This window comes from Lutra lutra, chromosome 11 (assembly GCF_902655055.1).
Source record: "Lutra lutra chromosome 11, mLutLut1.2, whole genome shotgun sequence".
Lineage (NCBI taxonomy): Eukaryota > Metazoa > Chordata > Mammalia > Carnivora > Mustelidae > Lutra > Lutra lutra.
In genome coordinates, this window is record NC_062288.1 from 108,378,285 (window position 1) to 108,397,024 (window position 18,740).

General features: G+C 44.7%; 1 protein-coding gene and 1 pseudogene across 5 annotated transcripts in view; one reads left to right on the forward strand and one right to left on the reverse strand.

Annotated features, from left to right (window-relative positions):
• ESYT2 (extended synaptotagmin 2) overlaps positions 1-18,740 on the reverse strand; it is an 80,831-nt gene that overhangs the window by 61,430 nt on the left and 661 nt on the right. The window lies entirely within an intron of this gene.
• Positions 10,570-10,927, forward strand: LOC125081134 (40S ribosomal protein S24-like; annotated as a pseudogene).

An 18,740-nucleotide genomic window follows, 5' to 3' on the forward strand; every position in this document is an offset into this window, starting at 1 on the left:
CATTAGGGGAAGTATTAAATACTGACATTGGACAAACTTCCAAATGAAAGGATTTAAAAAAACTTTACCTGTAAGTCATCAGTATCTTGGAGTGTATATGTTACCTCTTGGTAAACATATCAGTGAGGAGCTCTGGGCATTCTGACAGATTGGCTGTTGAACATACCAGCGAGAAAATGATGTAGATGAAAATTGGTACCAACATAAATTTCTGCCCTCCAATCTTTTTATATTTAAACTTTTTTATTTATTTCCCAGAAGGGTTACTGTAAACCACCTGTCTTTCTTCACAATGCCCAATTTCAATCTGTCCTACTCGCACCTTCCCCAGAGGCTCAGTACGTATGCAAATTAGAAAAAATGGGAGTCAAGAAATCTTAATACAATAATTTCTTCAGTCTAACGCTCTCCCAACTGAGCTATTTCGGCGCCTTACAATAATTTCTTCTAAGATACTGGAATGCTTTTTCCTAAAAGCTACTTTTACAAAGGAAGTATTCAAGATTAAAAACATCAGAGAAGGGTGTTTCTCTCAGAACCCGTCAAAAACATCAGAGAAGGGTGTTTCTCTCAGAACCCGTCAATCCTCTAATAACATGTTAACAGTGTGGTGAAGTTAGTCACTTGGAGGGTAAAAAGAAATTGCACAAAATAACTAGGTCTACCTATTTTTAGGCTACATAAAAGTAGGCAATCAACTAATTCATGCAGTAAATAAAGCAATTAACTTTCTTCAAAATCCACACAGCTGTACCCTTCTAAGGAGTTCATGGGCTTTGACTACTTACATCCGCGTGAAGCGATTTGACAGACCAGAAAGAACACTACAGTACAAAGACATTAAAATACAATGACAATGCTGAACCCACCTGTTTAAAGGTCTTTTCCTACTGGGAAACATTTTCAAAATTCTCTCCTACGTGCTTTTTACATTAACAAGAAGTTTCACCTGGGAATTTGAGAAGCACTAATATTCGTCCAGTGTTTACCTTAGACCAAAGGTAGAGACCACGATCACTTCTTTATATGCTCACCACAGACTAACAGGGTAAATTTGCTGCTTTCTTCTGTGGTCTCAGACTCTAACAGTTTGAAATAAGAACTGGCTGCTGACCAAAGAAGGCTGGCTGGAACCCCAGCGGAAAGCCACACGCATGGCAGACCTCAGCTCCATGGTCTTGAGACTCTTCTGGTTCAAGCAGCAGCAGCGGGGGGAGGATTTACAGACACTGCTCCCAGATGTTTAAAGCGTGTCCATCTTCAATAATTCACTACTCCTGTTATATGAATGACCACTACCTATTTCTGCACATCAGGAAACAGTAAATAAAAACTAAAAAGCTAGGATTATCCCAGCACATCTTTTGTGACGAACCAAGCTGTCTGAATCATTTTACCATGAGAGCTTCCGTAACGTCCCACAGTGTATCTGCCATGCTAGACCTGCCATTTGTTGATCTGGTTATTTGGGAGGGGGAGGGAGGCTGAAGTCCCAGCGCCTGCGTGGAATGATGGGAGAATTTAGGCCGGGGTTGATCTCAGTGCCAGAGTCCAGGCAGGGTTACTTCCTAACTTCTACGCAGGAGAACAATTAGACAGCCCTCCATCAAAACCCTGATGTCAAGAGATTCATTTAACGTCTTACATATAAAAGCAAATCCATGGATATTTTTCAAAGACTTAATGCATATTTTAACAGAATTCTATAGTCATTTAGACATGCTTTCTGCAACCGCTAAAGGGAAGTCATACATGTTATGTGACAAATCTTGATTTAGAGTTGAGGTTCTGGCTTAAATTACATCAATCTTGCAAATTAAAATGAGTCCAAGAATAGCAAACATGTCTTCTCATCTCTTTCGCTAAAACATTAAAGACATTCTGGTTGTTTCTGGTCTTAAATTCAAATCAAATGCTACTATTCTAATTTATATGCTTATGTTTTGACTGAAATGGACCAGAAGATAGATATGTAATTGCAGCGCTAAATTATACACACGTGCTCTATACACCATGCGGAATCCGTCCAGCTTTGTTCTACTGTTGAAGGTGGCAGCAGCAACAGCCATCAGAGACCACGAAGTCGGGTCATAATCCCCCGTGGTACAGAACTGACAGGAACAGCACACATCTACACGGGCTCAGAAGTCACTTCATGTTTCAAATTGTACTGTGAGTTTGTCATTTTCAAGAAATAGGTTTACATATTTCTAGGAGCTTAATTTTATTCTCTTTCACAGGCCGTATATATTCGAAGCGTTACGAGAATGAAGTCAAAGACGTTTACAAAGCCACACTCACTCTACCTGTTTATTCTTTTTATTCCTTTACTGGTAGGCAATGAAGAACAACAGATAATCAGGCACTTGAAAACATTAGGACTTTTTCCTAAATATAATATTTTTACTGGATGTTTGAAACCAAGATTCTGATAAATCCCCCACTTTGTCTGTTTGTCATCAACTGTGATCATGGAATCTAGAAATACCTAAAATCAAAAACCAAAAAACCCAAACCCTCAGTTCTGGTGTTACAGTGATATGGCTCCTTCTATCATTCTTTCTTTTCCATAAGAGACTTAAGGACAGGAAATCTCAGGGAAAAAAAAGTCACAAAAACTTTGATATATCTCCTGGGGTGTCTGGGTGGCTCAGTTATTAAGTGTCTACCTTTGGCTCTGGTCATGATCCCAGGGTCCTGGAATCAAGCCCTGAATTGGGCTCTTTGCTCAGCAGGGAGCCTGCTTCTCCTTCTCCTTCCTGTTTGCACTCCCTCTCTCTCCTTCTCTCTCTCTCCAATAAAGAAATAAAATCATAAAGTTTTTTGTACATCTCTTGATCAAATCCTCGACCCTCCCCAATTCTTCCCAGAAAGCCCACTCACTTATCTACTCTAAGTGCATCACTACATACAGAGATGACAATTAGATCACTAGTTTATTCACTATGTGTAACTAAATACAGAAATAATAACTAGATCCCAAGATCATCTTCAAGAATTTCTAATCTTTTCTTTTGAAATAATTACATGCATTGCAAAAAGCACTGAAAGGCCCTATGTGCACTTTACCTGGTTTTGGCAATGGGTCTTATAACTACAATGCACCCTCAAACCTAGGAGGTGGCTATGGTATCCACCCGTTATCAAGGACTTAATCCCCTCTCTCATTTTCTATCATCTATCTACCTCTATATCACACAGGTAGTCGAAGTCACAAAAAGCACACACTGTCTGGCTCTATTTACATGGGCTGTCCAGGACAGGTAAGTCTACAGAGACAGGAAAAGGATCAGTGGTTGCCTAGGGCTAGTGTGAGAAATGTGGAGAGAATAAAAAATCTGATAAAACACCCCAAAACCATATAATTAATTAAAACATGGGCAGAAGACAGGAATAGATATTTTTCCAAAGAAGACATTCAGATGGCCAACAGACACATGAAAAGATGCTCAACATCACATCATCAGGGAAGCACAAATCAAAACAACGAACTATCACCTCACACCTGTCAGAATAACTAAAATCAACAACACAGGAGAAAACAGATGTTGGCGAGGATGTGGAGAAAGGGGAACCCTCCTACAATGTTGGTGGGAATGCAAGCTGGTGCAGACACTCTGGAGAACAGTATGGAGGTCCCTCAAAGTTAAAAATAGAACTACCCAGCAATTGCACTACTGGGTATTTACCCAAAGTATACAAAAATAGTAATTCAAAGGGATACATGCACCCCGATGTTTATAGTGGCATTATCAACAACAGCCCAGTTATGGAGAGTCCAAGTGTCCATCGACTGAATGGAGAAAGGTGTACATAAAGTATGGAATATTACTCAGCCATAAAAAGGACAAAACCTTGCCATTTGCAATGATGTGGGTGGGGCTAGAGAGTATTATGCTAAGTGAAGTAAATCAGCGAAAGACAAATGCTGTATGATCTCACTCATGTGGAACTTAAGAAACAAAACAAATGAACATGGCGGGGATGAAGAGAGGAAAACCAAGAAACAGACTTTTTTTTTTTTTTAATTTATCTGACAGAGATCACAAGTAGGCAGAGAGTCAGGCAGAGAGAGAGGAAGGAAAGCAGGCTCCCTGCTGAGCAGAGAGCCTGATTCGGGGCTTGATCCCAGGACCCTGAGATCATGACCTGAGCCGAAAGCAGAGGCTTTAACTCACTGAGCCCCCCAGGCGCCCCTAGACTCTTAACTATAGAGAACAAACTGATGATACCAGAGGGGAGGGGGTGGGGGCATGGGTTAAACAGGTGACAGGGAGGGGCACCTGGGTGGCTCAGTGGGTTGAGGCCTCTGCCTTCGGCTCAGGTCGTGGTCCCAGGGTCCTGGGATCGAGCCCCGCATCGGGCTCTCTGCTCGGCGGGGAGCCTGTTTCCCCCCCCCCCCCGCCGCCTGCCTGTGATCTCTGTCTGTCAAATAAAAACAAAACAAAACAAAACAAAAAAGAACAACAGGTGACAGGGATTCAAGAGGGCACTGATGGTGATGAGCACCTGATACTAGTATTACATTGTATGTTACCTAACTGGAATTTAAATAAAACCTTGGGGGGCGCCTGGGTGGCTCAGTGGGTTAAGCCGCTGCCTTCGGCTCAGGTCATGATCTCAGGGTCCTGGGATCGAGTCCCGCATCGGGCTCTCTGCTCGACAGGGAGCCTGCTTCCCTCTCTCTCTCTCTCTCTCTCTGCCTGCCTGTCTCTCTGTCTACTTGTGATCTCTCTCTGTCAAATAAATAATAAATAAAATCTTTAAAAAAAAAAATAAATAAAACCTTGGACGGAGGAAGTACATAACGTAAATGTAAATGTTTAAATGTAAAATATTTACTCAGGGAAACATTTTCAAATAAAATTATACAAATAAAACTTGACACCTAATCCCTTTCTCCTCAATCTATCTTCCCATCCCCCTACCAAATCGAACAGTCAACAAAAAACTTTTTCTTCTAACTTTCACAGGGCACTATACTAGGAGTTCACTAATCTATTTTTTTTCCTAAAAATAACATTGGCTTCAAGCTATAAGCACAGGAGAACCTTGCAAGAGACCGATTCTTTGGAGAGCAAGAGAAGCCAGATGAAACATGCACATTCACACGTGCTCACACTCTCACATGTGCGTATACACACTTGAAGACACTGGAAATCTGCCAAGGAATGAAAGCCAGAGAGGCTAAAATACCAGGGAGAGGACTACAATGGTGAGGTGACATTCTGAGGCTGTCTTCCCAGGGGTTGTGTAAAAAAGGTTGAGAGAGTAGCTAGGAAGCAAAGAAGCCACAGAAGTAATGGGAATCTCACAAGACCAGGGAGAAAAGCACTGGGAGTTGGGGTCAGCTGAGCAACAGGACCCCAGGGTCCAAGATCCCTGGGGGAAAAAAGTGAACCTACTCTTACAGTGTTACCCTTGAGGTATCTGCCAAATTCTTAAGCTACTCAGGACAAGGAACTAGCCTCTAACAAGAAAAAGAGCTTCTGGCAGGCTCCTTGTACCTAGAAAGCATAACCCAGACCCTGAGGTTGACTGAAGGGGGATGCAGTCATCACCGCATGTCTTCAGCTACATTTGGAGGGCTGTGCCTGAAAGTGGGTGAGACCAGACTAGACAGAGCTTTTCCCTGCAACTTGCGCTAGTGCTAACTCGGAACCTCACTAGATTAAGATGATCTGTTGTCATTCTGCCGTAGAGGACAGGGTGAATCCGCTGTGCAGGAGGGGAACGTCATTCAGAGCAGTGAGATGCTGGTACACATTTACAACCAGTTTTGAGACTGCCAACTCTGAGACACAAATATTCCCACCACAGCCAAATTAAAGCTACCAAAACTCAACTAAAAGCAGGGTTGGGAAGAAATACACATCATCATATGAAGGTGATATTAGTTACTATGTAAATGCAAATAAACCCACATTGAGATGCCACTGCACATCCACCAGGATGGCTATAATCAAGAAGACAACAAATAACAAGTGTTCAGGGGGTCTGGCTGGCTTAGTCAACAGAGCAAGCGACTCTTGATCTTGGAATCTTGGTACTGAGCCCCATGTTGGTCACAGAGATTACTTAAAAAAAAAAGCTTTGCTAGTGCCCACTGGTGATGGTTAAAAGTTGAATAAAGATTAAAAAGTGTTGGAAGGCATGTAGAGGATTTGGAACTTTTTCACATTGTTGGTGAGGATGTAAAACAGTCCCGTTATTGTGGAGAATAATATGGCAATTCCTCAAAAACTTAAACCCAGCAGTTCCACTTCTAGGTATATAAACCCCCAAATTGAAAACGGGCATTCAAATAAAAATTTGTACACAGGGGCGCCTGGGGGGCTCAGTGGGTTAAGCCGCTGCCTTCGGAACTAAATGACTTTTAAAAAGTTAATTTTGGGGCGCCTGGTTGGCTCAGTGGGTTAAGCCGCTGCCTTTGGCTCGGGACATGATCTCAGGGTCCTGGGATCGAGCCCCGCATCGGGCTCTCTGCTCAGTGGGGAGCCTGCTTCCTCCTCTCTCTCTGCCTGCCTCTCTGCCTGCTTGTGATCTCTGTCTGTCAAATAAATAAATAAAATCTTTAAAAAAATAAATAAATAAAAAGTTAATTTTGTTACTTGAATTTTACTGCGATGAAAATCAAAGATATGAACTATCAAGCCAGGAAGAATGAGGAACCTTAGATACACACCGCTACAGTTAAAGAAGCCAACGTGACAAGGTCACAACCTACATAATTCTCAGTACTTGACCTTCTGAAGAAGGGAAAAGTATGGACAACAAAAAGCTCAGTAACAACCCAGGGGTTTGGGAGAGGGAGAGAATAAGAGGATTTTTAGGGCAGTGATACGACCCCACAAAATAAGGAGAGACTCTTGGGGCGCCTGAGTAGGTTGAGTGAGTGACTCTTGGTTTCGGCCGGGGTTGTGATCTGGGTCCTGGACGGAGCCTGGCATCTGGCTCTGCACTCAGCAGGAGTCTGCTTGTCCCTCTCTCTCCTCCTTCCCACTCACACACACACTCTCTCTCAAAATACTAAATAAATAAATAACAAATCTTAAAAAAAAAGAGAGACTCCTAATGTAAACTGGGGACTTTAGCTAAATGAATCAACACTGTTTCAATAATTGTAACACATATGCCACACCCATCCAGTATGTTAATATAAGAAGTCATGTAGGTTGGAATATAAGAATTCTGTATTATTTGCTCATTTTTTCTGTAAACAAACACAAACAGAAAATTCATTGCTGGCTGACTTGCACTGAAAGAAATATTTTTTTTTTTTTTTTTTTAAAGATTTTTTTTATTTATTTATTTGACAGAGAGAGATCACAAGTAGACGGAGAGGCAGGCAGAGAGAGAGAGAGAGGGAAGCAGGCTTCTTGCTGAGCAGAGAGCCCGATGCGGGACTCGATCCCAGGACCCTGAGATCATGACCTGAGCCGAAGGCAGCGGCCTAACCCACTGAGCCACCCAGGCGCCCTGCACTGAAAGAAATATTAAAGTGAGTTCTTCGGGCAGCAAATGATCCCATACAAAACCTTGGAAATGTAAGTAGTAAACAACCAAGAAAGTTTTTTTTTTTTTTTAAAGATTTTATTTATTTGACAGAGAGATCACAAGTAGGCAGAGGCAGGCAGAGAGAGAGGGAGGGAAGCAGGCTCCCTGCTGAGCAGAGAGCCCGATGTGGGGCTCGATCCCAGGACCTTGGGATCATGACCTGAGCCGAAGGCAGCGGCTTAACCCACTGAGCCACCCAGGCGCCCAAGAAAGAACATTTCTATTACTTGTAGCAAATACTCACATAGATCAAAAACATTTGAAATCTATGCCACTGTCCAGTTGTTATCCCTAACATACTAAGACTCCTAGCGCTTTATGAATTGAAGAGCTATCTGGCTGAGGGGATGGGCCACGAGTTTGTGTCAGTGTGTACCCCCTCCAAGCCTGCAGGTGCCGTGGCTGACCCAGATCTCTGGGAATGAGAAGCAGTGGAAAGAACATGGCAGGCAGGGACACGGGACCTCAACCCAGCATCGCCTCCGGTACTTGTGTGACTGTGGGTAACTGCTGAAGCCCTAGGGCCTTACCTGCCTCCTCTGAAAAGTGGAAATTATCAAAATGACTAAATAAAACAATGTCTAATGCACAGTTCCTTCTTCACGACCGTCAAGAGAAGGTGGAGAGCAGAGAAACAATGGCACAACAGCTAGACAACTTCCCAGTTCAAATTCTGCCTGGCACTTCCGATTCTGGGACTAAAGGCAAATCGCAGAACATTTCAAGAGTTAGCATGGTGTCAGGTTCATCTGTAAAAAGAGGGTCACATGTCTGTGGGGTTTAAATGAGTTCTATGTAGAGAGTAAGTAAGCACACAGTAAGCACTAATTGCATTAACCATTTTCCTTATTTTCCCATCCCAATTTCCTCCAGAAACACAAAGGGTCTGCCATAGGCCACCAGCTCTTGTTATGCTATCTACATACCCTTCCTCCGTTTCCCATTTCAAGCGTGATTTCAGCCACCCATCGCCTGTGAACTGAACACATACTGATGTGTGTTACTGGCTGCTATTTGGATAATACTTCTCGGAACTTCCCTAGGCTTCTTCAACTCCCATCCTTACCTCTACGCCTCCAAACTGCGGCTCCTGTATACCCTACTTGGTATATGGCATCATCATTTCTGTACCCAGGAGCCCAGGCCAGTAACCTGGAGTTATCTTCTACTTTTCCATCTCCTCTCTTTTCTTCCTTCCTTCCCAGTGTGATTCCAGGAGACTGAGACACTCCTTCCTTCCTTCTGCTCAGACTGGCCACAGTCTTTGTCCCCTTGGTCTGTCTGGATATCACTCCAAAATTTATCTTGTTATACACACCCTTTTAATTTTTATTTGTTTTTTACTATTTTTAAAAGGTTTTAATTCTAATTAATTAACACGCAGTGTTATAATTTCAGGAGTACAATACAGTAACTCAACACTTTCCTACATCACCCACTATGTGCCCTTTTTAAACGTGAGACATACCACTCTTTTAAATGTTTCGATGCTTCCTTAATGCTTGATCTAACAGATCAAGCCCAAACTCCTACACTTACACAGGGCAAGGCCCTGCTTCATGTGCCTGTCTCCTCACCTACAATGCAAAAACGCTAGCACCTGTAAGCCGCCCATCTTCCAAAGGCTCAGCCCCTCTCTCTCCCATTTGTTTCTGTTTCATCTCTTCAACACCACACATTAGGGTCAAAGAGGGAAAGGGCAACAGCCACAAGATGAGACCAATTTTGAAAAAGCCCATTACTTGCTATGCCACTGAGAAGAGCCTGCTAACTCGACAATGACACATGGTTGGGAGATGAACCTTGAGTCCACAGATACAAAGGGGCGGGGTGGGGGCTGGGAGTATCTTTCAGAACTGATGAAATATGGCTGAACCATAATTACCACTGTTCAGCCATCCTGGCTCCCAAGTATTCCAAGACACACGGCAGCTCAGTAATGACTCCCCAAAAGATATTTATGTCCTAATCCCTAGATCTGGTGAATGTTACCTTACATTGCAAAAAAAGGACTTTCAGATAAGACAAATTAGGAATCTTGAGTTAGGGAGATGATCCTGGATACACCAGGTGGGCCATAATGCAATCACAGCATCTCTATGGGAGGGGGCTACAGAGATGAGAAATACAAAAGAGAAAGGAACATGATGATGGAAACAGCTACTGGCTTTGAAGACGGAGAGGGGACCAGGAACTCCAGAATGGAACTCTAGAAGCTGGGAAAGGCCTCCGGAGGGAGCACAGACCTGATGACCCCCCTTTCAGCCCATAGGAACTGATTTTAGACTTCTGGCCTCCAGACTTATGAAAAGTAAATCTGTGTTGTTTTAAACCACCAAGTCTGCAGTATTTTGTTATACAGTGATCCCAGGCCGGCAGCAAGCAAAGATCAACTGAAACCTTTCCCCTCCTGCTCATTCCTTTTAAACTACTTCATGAGCATAGCAACATTCATGCCTTTATTTCCACCAATGTACGTAAAATCAACACTTTGTATTAGGTACTGGGTAGATTTCAAGATCTTTATGCCTGTGAAAAAGTAACTAGAAATTATATTTGAATTACATTTGGACTTTTGCTTTCAGTAACCCAATACTCAGACATTAACTTAGAAAGTATTAAACAGATCTTATGTATTCACTTGCTAGGCATTTAACTATTTATAGCATGAATGAAATAAATTAGTGAACCCAAGAGACAGTTCACCTCAAATATGTACAGTAATGGCAACACGGGCATTACATAACAATCTATAAACTGGGTGTAGGAAGTCCTAATACATCAAGCAACTGGTACATAGTTCACTGTTCCAAAAATACACTAGGTCTACCGAGTAAACTATTTAAATGCATTCTGCTAGCCGATAAAATGGATATTAAAAGTCCTTATTTCATTGATATGATTGGCTGGCGGATAGTGGGTCTCTTTTCGTCTCCGGCTGCTTGAAGCTCGGCCGCCACTGTGAACAACACAGTAACTCTCAGTACCAGGAAGTTCATGACCAACTGACGATTTCAGCACAAACAAATGGTTACTGATGTCCTTCATCCCAGAAAGGCAACAGTACCTAAGACAGAAATTTGGGAAAAAGTAGCCAAAATGTACAAGACCACACCAGATGTCATATTTGTATTTGGGTTCAGAACCCATTTCGGTGGTGGCAAGACAACTGGCTTTGGCATGATTTATGATTCCTTGGATTATGCAAAGAAAAATGAACCCAAACATAGACTTCCAAGACATGGTCTGTATGAGAAGAAAAGACCTCAAGAAAACAGCGAAAAGAACGCAAGAACAGAATGAAGAAAGTCAGGGGGACTGCGAAGCCAACGTTGGTGCTGGCAAAAAGAACTGAGCTGGAGACTGGACAAGAAGGAGTAAAGATGCTGCAGTGGCTCTATCTATGGTGATTGTGCGATTTTTCATGAGAGGATTAATAAACTAAGAATGTTAAAAAAAAAAGTTCTTGTTTCAAACTCCTAGTCCTACACACAAGTACAGGACAAAGCAGATTTGACTGAATGCTTTAACAAATATGTAAGCAGAGTTCAGTAAGAAAACAGAAAGTAAAAGTATTGCTCAGATCAATAACTGTACCAATCTGAAGCTGGTATCTCCAAGTGCGAGCACCATAACTGGAAACCGGTACGTAACGTGTACTCCAGTGCAGTATTTGCCGCATGTAGCAAGTTGGACAACGTTCTCTTCCCACATCACTGGATTCATCTACAGTTCTACCTTATTTGGGGGGAACCTAAAACATATCACCCCTTGATGCAAACAGAAGGAAATGCCTCCACAGATAATACAGGTTAAGTTAAACTATTACAACGGACCCAGAAATAGGAGCGCATTTTCAAATGAAAATGAATGGAAAAATTTTACAACAGGATATTGTTGGAATGTAACTAACTATGGTTGTCTACTGCATCGGGCCAGCTGCTTCAAGCAGGACAGGGAAAATTAACCCCGTCCCCAGGGTAGCATTTAAGGGAGCAGCAGCAGCAAGGATGAAGGTTTATAACGTAGGTTCCCTGGCTATCAGTTTAGGGATATACAGAGAAAAGAGAGAGAGAAATTATTAGTACTTTTGAGTGTGAACAATAACAAAGCATTAAGGTAGATAAACTCTTAGCAACAAAATAAACCACAGTGAAACAGAAACAGAGAGAAACCCCAGGTCTCATCTCCCCCCTTTTAGTTGAAGTGGAGGAGGAGAGGTAAAGGGGTAACAGAAGTGACTCAGGCAACAGGAAACAGGCAGCAACACCAAGGAAACTGAAAGGGAGCATGAGTCACCCTGATCACTAACTCAAGGGCACCACTGGCTGCACCCTCCCAGGCCCAGCATGTCCTTGGCCTTTCCTCATTCCAGCCTCATAACCACACCATGTTCATTTCATGGCTCATTTTAATGCTCACCTAATGATGAGGAAACTGAGGGTCTAAAGGGTATGACTGACCTGCCCAAGTGCACAGAGTTAGGAAGGGACTGGAGTCGAACAGGAACTCACAGCTACCAGGTCCAGAGCCTGCTTCTTGAGTGTGCACCAAAGCAGCAATGCCATCACGTGTGAGACCGGTAGCAGGAGGGTAGGCGATTCATCTGCTCGTGCCACACACCATGCAGTGATTGAGGGCTGCCAGATGACAGTAACTGGTCACATGGCTAGGAACACAAAGTCAGTGACGATCCAGCCAGTCTTCTCAGCAATCTCTAAGTAACCATTATGACACTGTCTACATGAAGCCACAACTTCAGACTGGAATATTCCTCCTGTTAACAAACTTTAATATCCCAACACAGCACAGGAAGGAAAGCTACTTAAAAGTTGTGACTCCACGTAGAGGGAATGCTTTCCTTCTCAAGGTTATTTAAGTAAGAGGGGATCTGGGTGAACGGTGCATTTGAACATTAACACCACACAAAAAGAAACACTGCCCTCCAAAGTGAGACTTTCGCCTATAAAATTATCATGCTACTCTCGTGAGTTCAAAAATAGTTCATGTATCCTGGAACATATCAGATATATAGCTCAAACAAATCATCTTTGTAACTTGAAAAGAGTAGAATATTAAATAAATCTCAAACTCTAGTTTTATCTTTCTCACCACATAATATCTAACAATCTTATTTTTGAAATCTATCAAACATCATTTAAATAAAACACAGCAGCCCCATAAAATACGTAATATTACAATAACCAAAGTCATATTTCTGAATAATGACGTATGTCCACAATATAATGCTTAATGAAGGAGGATACAACACACACACACACACACACACACACACACACACATACATTAAAGATTCAGAAAATCATCAAAAAATCATGGTCATAACTACTTAGTAGGATGCAGGTGACTTTTTCCTCATTACTCTTCTCCAAAGCTTGAAATGACTCACAATGAGGCTGCATTCTTCTCACACTAGAATGATTATCTGTTTTTGGGAAATAAAGGATAAGAGGAACTTCACTAAGTGCGTAAACAAAAGAACTTCAAACTGAACTTCAATGACAATTTTGTAAATAGTAGGAAGGAAAGCATGGTGTGAACTGTCAGGGTACTGGTGTGGCTGTCACCAATTCCTGTACGTACTCATCAGGAGAGCCCTGCTCCTGACACGGGGGAGCTGTTCTTCTGTGCTGGTACTTTCATCTGCATACCCTGCTGTAATCTGACAGGTGCTGAACTGGGCGTCCCAGAGATGTTCACCGTGAGTAACCCTGAAACTGCCTTTCACAAAGCAGGCAAGGACAGAAGAGCGTAAAACTGGACTTCTACGCATAGCTAGATCAACAAACCCTGGAATAAAGTTTTAATCCTCATCAAAACAAATCCTATTTGTTTTCAAATAGATCGATTTAAAGACTAGATGTTACCTTAATACTTAAAAGTTGTGACTCCTCGTGGAGGGAATGCTTTCCTTCTCAAGGTTATTTATGTAAGAGAGGATCTGGATGAACTGACAAGGTACAATGTACAAAACGTTCTAAATGGCATATATTTTTTTAAAGATTTTATTTATTTATTTGACAGATACAGATCACAAGCAGGCAGAGAGGCAGGCAGAGAGAGAGGAGGGGGGAAGCAGGCTCCCCGCCAAGCAGGGAGCCCAATGCGGGGCTCGATCCCAGAACCCTGAGATGATGACCTGAGCTGAAGGCAGAGGCTTTAACCCACTGAGCCACCCAGGCGCCCCTAAATGGCATATTTTTTAAGAAAATGAACATATACCACTTCACCAACAGAAAGACCTAAGAAAGATCTGCCTTTCCTTTCTCCATACATAGTTAAGCATCAAGAAAACTAAATTTTAAATCACATTTTCCTGAACAAATGATTTTTAGTATGGCTTATCACAAATAGAAAAATTCACAGTAACAATTCCATTCAAGGTTGTAATTTTCCACCAACTACTATTATGGGTGGTTTGCAATGATGAATGATGTCCCCCTCCCCGCCCCGCGATCTTATTTATCTATTTGTCAGAAAGAGAGAGAGAGAGAAAACACAAGCAGGCAGAGCGGCAGGCAGAGGCAGAGAGAAGCAGGGTTTCCTCTGAGCAAGGACCCCGATATGGGACTCAATCCCAGGACCCTGGGATCAGGACTTGAGCCGAAGGCAGAGGCTTAACTGACTGAGCCACCCAGGCATCTCTATGAATGATGTTCTTTTTTTTTTTTTTTTAAGATTTTTATTTATTTATTTGACAGAGAGATATCACAAGTAGACAGAGAGGCAGGTAGAGAGAGGGAGGGAAGCAGGCTCCTTGCTGAGCAGAGAGCCCGATGTGCGACTCGATCCCAGGACCCTGAGATCACGACCTGAGCTGAAGGCAGCGGCTTAAACCACTGAGCCACCCAGGCGCCCTCTATGAATGATGTTCTTAATGCATTTTTTTCCTGGATTAAAAAAGTGAGTCTTATTAAAAAAAAAAAAAAAAAAAAAAAAAAAAAAGACGACTGCAAATGCATACTATGATTAAACTAGGATTTACACATAGATCTCTTGTGCTCTTACCAGCTGGTAAATTCTTGAGTTTTTAAGGCCTTATCTTATCCACAGTCGTCTCTAGTACCTAGCAGGAGACCTGAGACATAGCAATGATAATAAATGTGGGATTAAATGGATAAATCCATAAAAGCTCATTTCTAATCCCTACATGTAAGTTGAGCTACTTCCTTAAAATGTGATCTATTCTAGGAAAAATTAAAAAAATAAATGATTTCCTTAAAAAAATAGGACTTTCATAACAGGTAAAAAAATAAATGAAGAAAAGCCAGTGATAAAGAGAAAGATCACAAGAAAACTCAAATAAAAGATGTCTAATGGGAAAATGACTGGATACAAAAGAAAACACTGATATTGTTTATGTAAGAACCGTGCCCCACCCAACTCCAAAAGAACACAAGGTGACTCAGTACTTCACCACAATAAGGTTATTAAGAGTGAAGAATGGTCTATTTGAGGGAAGGTGGGCGGGTACTTCAGCTCCCTCCACAGTACAAAGAGTAACCATCCCGCAAGAATCTTGGCGTGTTTTCTGACAGCTGAAGGAAGAAGAGAACTCTACTCCCTTGCACAGGCGCTTCCACTTTCTGATTTCAGAAGCTTAATTCTGAATACATCACTATCTCCCCTTCCTCCCTTGCCAAAACTGAGTCATTTTTTAAAAAAGATTTTATTTATTTATTTGATAGAGATCACAAGTAGGCAGAGGCAGGCAGAGAGAACGGGAGGCAGGCTCCCGGATGAGCAGAGAGCCCCATGCTGGACTCAATCCCAGAACCTTGAGATCATGACCTGAGTCGAAGGCAGAGGCTTAACCCCTGAGTCACCCAGGTGCCCCAATACTGTAAGTCTTAAGAGTAGTCTGCTCAGCACAGGGTTCCTGTAAACTGGGAGAGCTGCCCGAGAACCTGGGCCCAAGCTGCATGGAGCACATGTACTCACTCCTGAGCCTCAGTTCATCCCATTCCACACAGCTCCCTCCTGCGGGGACAGTCCAGGTGGGCTCTGATGTTCCCACTAAGGACTCTGCCTGATTTCCCGCTCCCACATATTTATCGTACTGCCCCCATAGAGCATAATGCCATGTCCTTCTATTCTTCAATGTCTATAAATGGTCTATATGCATCCCCTTGCCACTAACCACCTCCCATCCTCTGTTCTGACCACCATGGCACTGGGGCCATCACATCTTGCCTTGTAGCTACCTGAAAGACCGCACACACATGAAGGCATGATGACCTCTTCTACTTCTGCATATAGTAGATCCTCAGATCTTTAAATGGAGAAAGAAAATTCATCTGAGACAGAATTGTGTCATGGAAACCAAAACAGACGACTTAACAAAACCTAATAAAATGCAAAGACCATTAACAATCTGAAACTAATGATATACTATATGTTAATTGAATTTAAATAAGATTAAAAACCCATAAAAACCACAATACATCCAAAAATCATGCTACGATAAATGAGTCTAATATAAACCAATCTATACCCTAAATTTCTTAACATACATGTGTTAATACTTTGAATCAAAAGAGTTTCTAATAACTCACAGAAAAACACACATGTAAGCTATTTGTATCTTTGAGGCATAATTTCTATCTCATTTATTAGAACTTATTTAGCCATGATAGTGTCAATGTTTATAGTAACATTAAGATCAAGGTAAAAATATTTACCTTGCCAGTTTTCATTCATAAGCCCACACTTTGCATTAAATATTCTCTGAAACGTAAATGCCTTAGAATTTAAGTTGAAACAATTTTTAAAAGTTGTAGAAGTTTTACACTATCTTGTACACTTGATACTAATATAACACTATATATTAACTATACTGGAATTAAAATAAAAAGCTTAATAAAATTAAAAAAACAGAATTGTAAGAGTTTTAGCTGGAATTCCGTAAGCAAGGACATACGGTTTTCTACATATTGTAACTAACCTTTTCATTTCTTTTTAAAAGAAATTCAGTATATATACTTTCAAATAGCACCATTGAGATGTAATGCACATACCAGTTTGCTCATTTAAAATGTACAATTCAATGGTTTTCAGCATATTCACAATATCTGTGATATTATTTTATGTTAAACATTGTGAACTGGTAGCAGCAGAGATTACGAAAACCTACAGAAAAGATTCATTAGGTCCAACAAAAACACAGCATTACGTCGGTTTTTCAGAATCGGTTCTTCGCAGGATCAAAAGCTACACTATACATTATTTTTTAAAGATTTTACTTATTTGACAGAGACCACAAGCAGGCAGAGGCAGGCAGAGGGGGGGGGGAAGCAGGCTCCCGCTGAGCAGAGAGCCCGATGCGGGGCTCGATCCCAGGACGCTGAGACCATGACCTGAGCCGAAGGCAGAGGCTTCACCGCTGAGCCCCCAGGCGCCCCTCCACTATACATTTACTGTGACCCTGACTTACCGTAACTGTGACTCACACACTGCGGGCAGTTACAGCCCACTCCGTCCTCTACAGGCTCTGGTCTGAAATGCAAAGTCAAACTAACACTAACCTAAAACAGCAGCGTTTCTAGAACCCACCGAGTAAGAAAGCTGATGAACGCGCGCATCCTAACTCTAACCCATTTAAGCTAAGAAAAGCAGCCATCACGGCCCTGGGTCTAGCAAGCTGCCCTCGGTTCCGACCGCGGAAGTCTGGGCCCGGCAGCGTCCACGCTCTGCGGACCGCAGCAGCCGCGGCGCCGGTGTAAGCACAGGCAGCGCCCGCGGCCCCTTCGCGGCCCGAGGGGTCCCTACGCACCTTCTCAGGCCACCGTCCCTCCAGGACCCACGTGCTAGCGCGGCGGACACCACGACCCGGCGGTCCGGATCAGCGACGCGAACCCCATCTCACGGGAGCACAAGCCGGGGACGAACCCTGGGAGTCCAGACACTCGCCCTTCCTCCGCTCGAGACCCCAGCGCAGTCTTGTCTCTCGTGCTCCGGGTTCCCTGCCCACGCGCCTTCGGTTCCTGCCTCCCGCGACGGCGCGGGAAGAGCGCTCCCCGGTCAGAGCGCGGACAGCCTGGCGGAAGCCGGCGGCCCCCGTCGCGGCCACCGACCACGCGAGCGCGGGGCTGACGCGACACCAGCGGCCAGAGCGCGAGTCGGGGGTCTCACCGACTCGCAGCGCGGAATCCACGTACCCTGGCGGCCACACGGGAGGACCGGCGCAGACCTCGCCGGGCCCGGTTCCGTGCTTCCCGCCGGCACCGACGGCGACGGCCGCCGTCCCCACTCACCTCCGTGACCCTCGTCAAGCACGTCCCTCCTCCCGCGGCCCCCATTCAGGCCGCCGCGACACAGGCGGCTCGTCCACCCGCCGGTGTCTTCCCGGTGCACGCGGACGGAGAGCGAGCGACGACGGCAGTGCGGGGTACGGAGAAGCCGCAGGGCCGAGCCCCGCAGAGCGCACCGGGCGCCGCTTTCCCCACTTGCCGGCCTGAGTTGAAGCCAGCGCGCACGTCTGCCCCTCGGCCCCGAGCGGGGCCCGGGGCTTCACCAGGGGCTTCACGGAGAAGCCGCCCGCGACGGCGCACACGCACCTCCTGCTCCCGCACGGTCACCCCGAGGTCGCAACCCCCGAAGCACCGAGTACGCCAAAGTTCCGCACCGCGGCCGCGGGGATGACGGCCCTCTCCGCACCGCGCTGTCCCCGCCGTCGCGCGGCCTGCAGACGGCGACACGCGAACCCGCCGGCACACAGGAGCGTGAGGCCCCTGCCCACCCGGGCCCCGCGTCCCGCCCTCCGCCCTCCCCCGCACGCGTCTTGTCACGGGAAGCCGCGACCGCTCTCCGGGCCCTGTGCTCCCGAGAGAGGGACCCCGGAGCCTCCCTGCGGCCGTCTCCCCCCGAGCTCGCAGCAAGCCCTGCGGGAACCCCAGTCGTCGCAGAGCACCTGCCGCACGCGGGACGGCGACTCCGCGTCGGAGCTCACGGGAGGCTGAGACGCGCGCGAGGAGGCGGCCCTGACCCCGCAGACGACTCGGGGGTGCGGACCCCGCTGTCAGCGCACCCCCAGCCCGGGCCCCCCCAACGCGCCCTGCAGCCCAGGCCTGCCCCCGAGCCCCGGCTTGCTCGAGGACAACCCGCGCCGCGACCCCGCGGAGCGGCGCCACACCCGCCCGGACAGCGCTCCCCGCCCCCCGCCG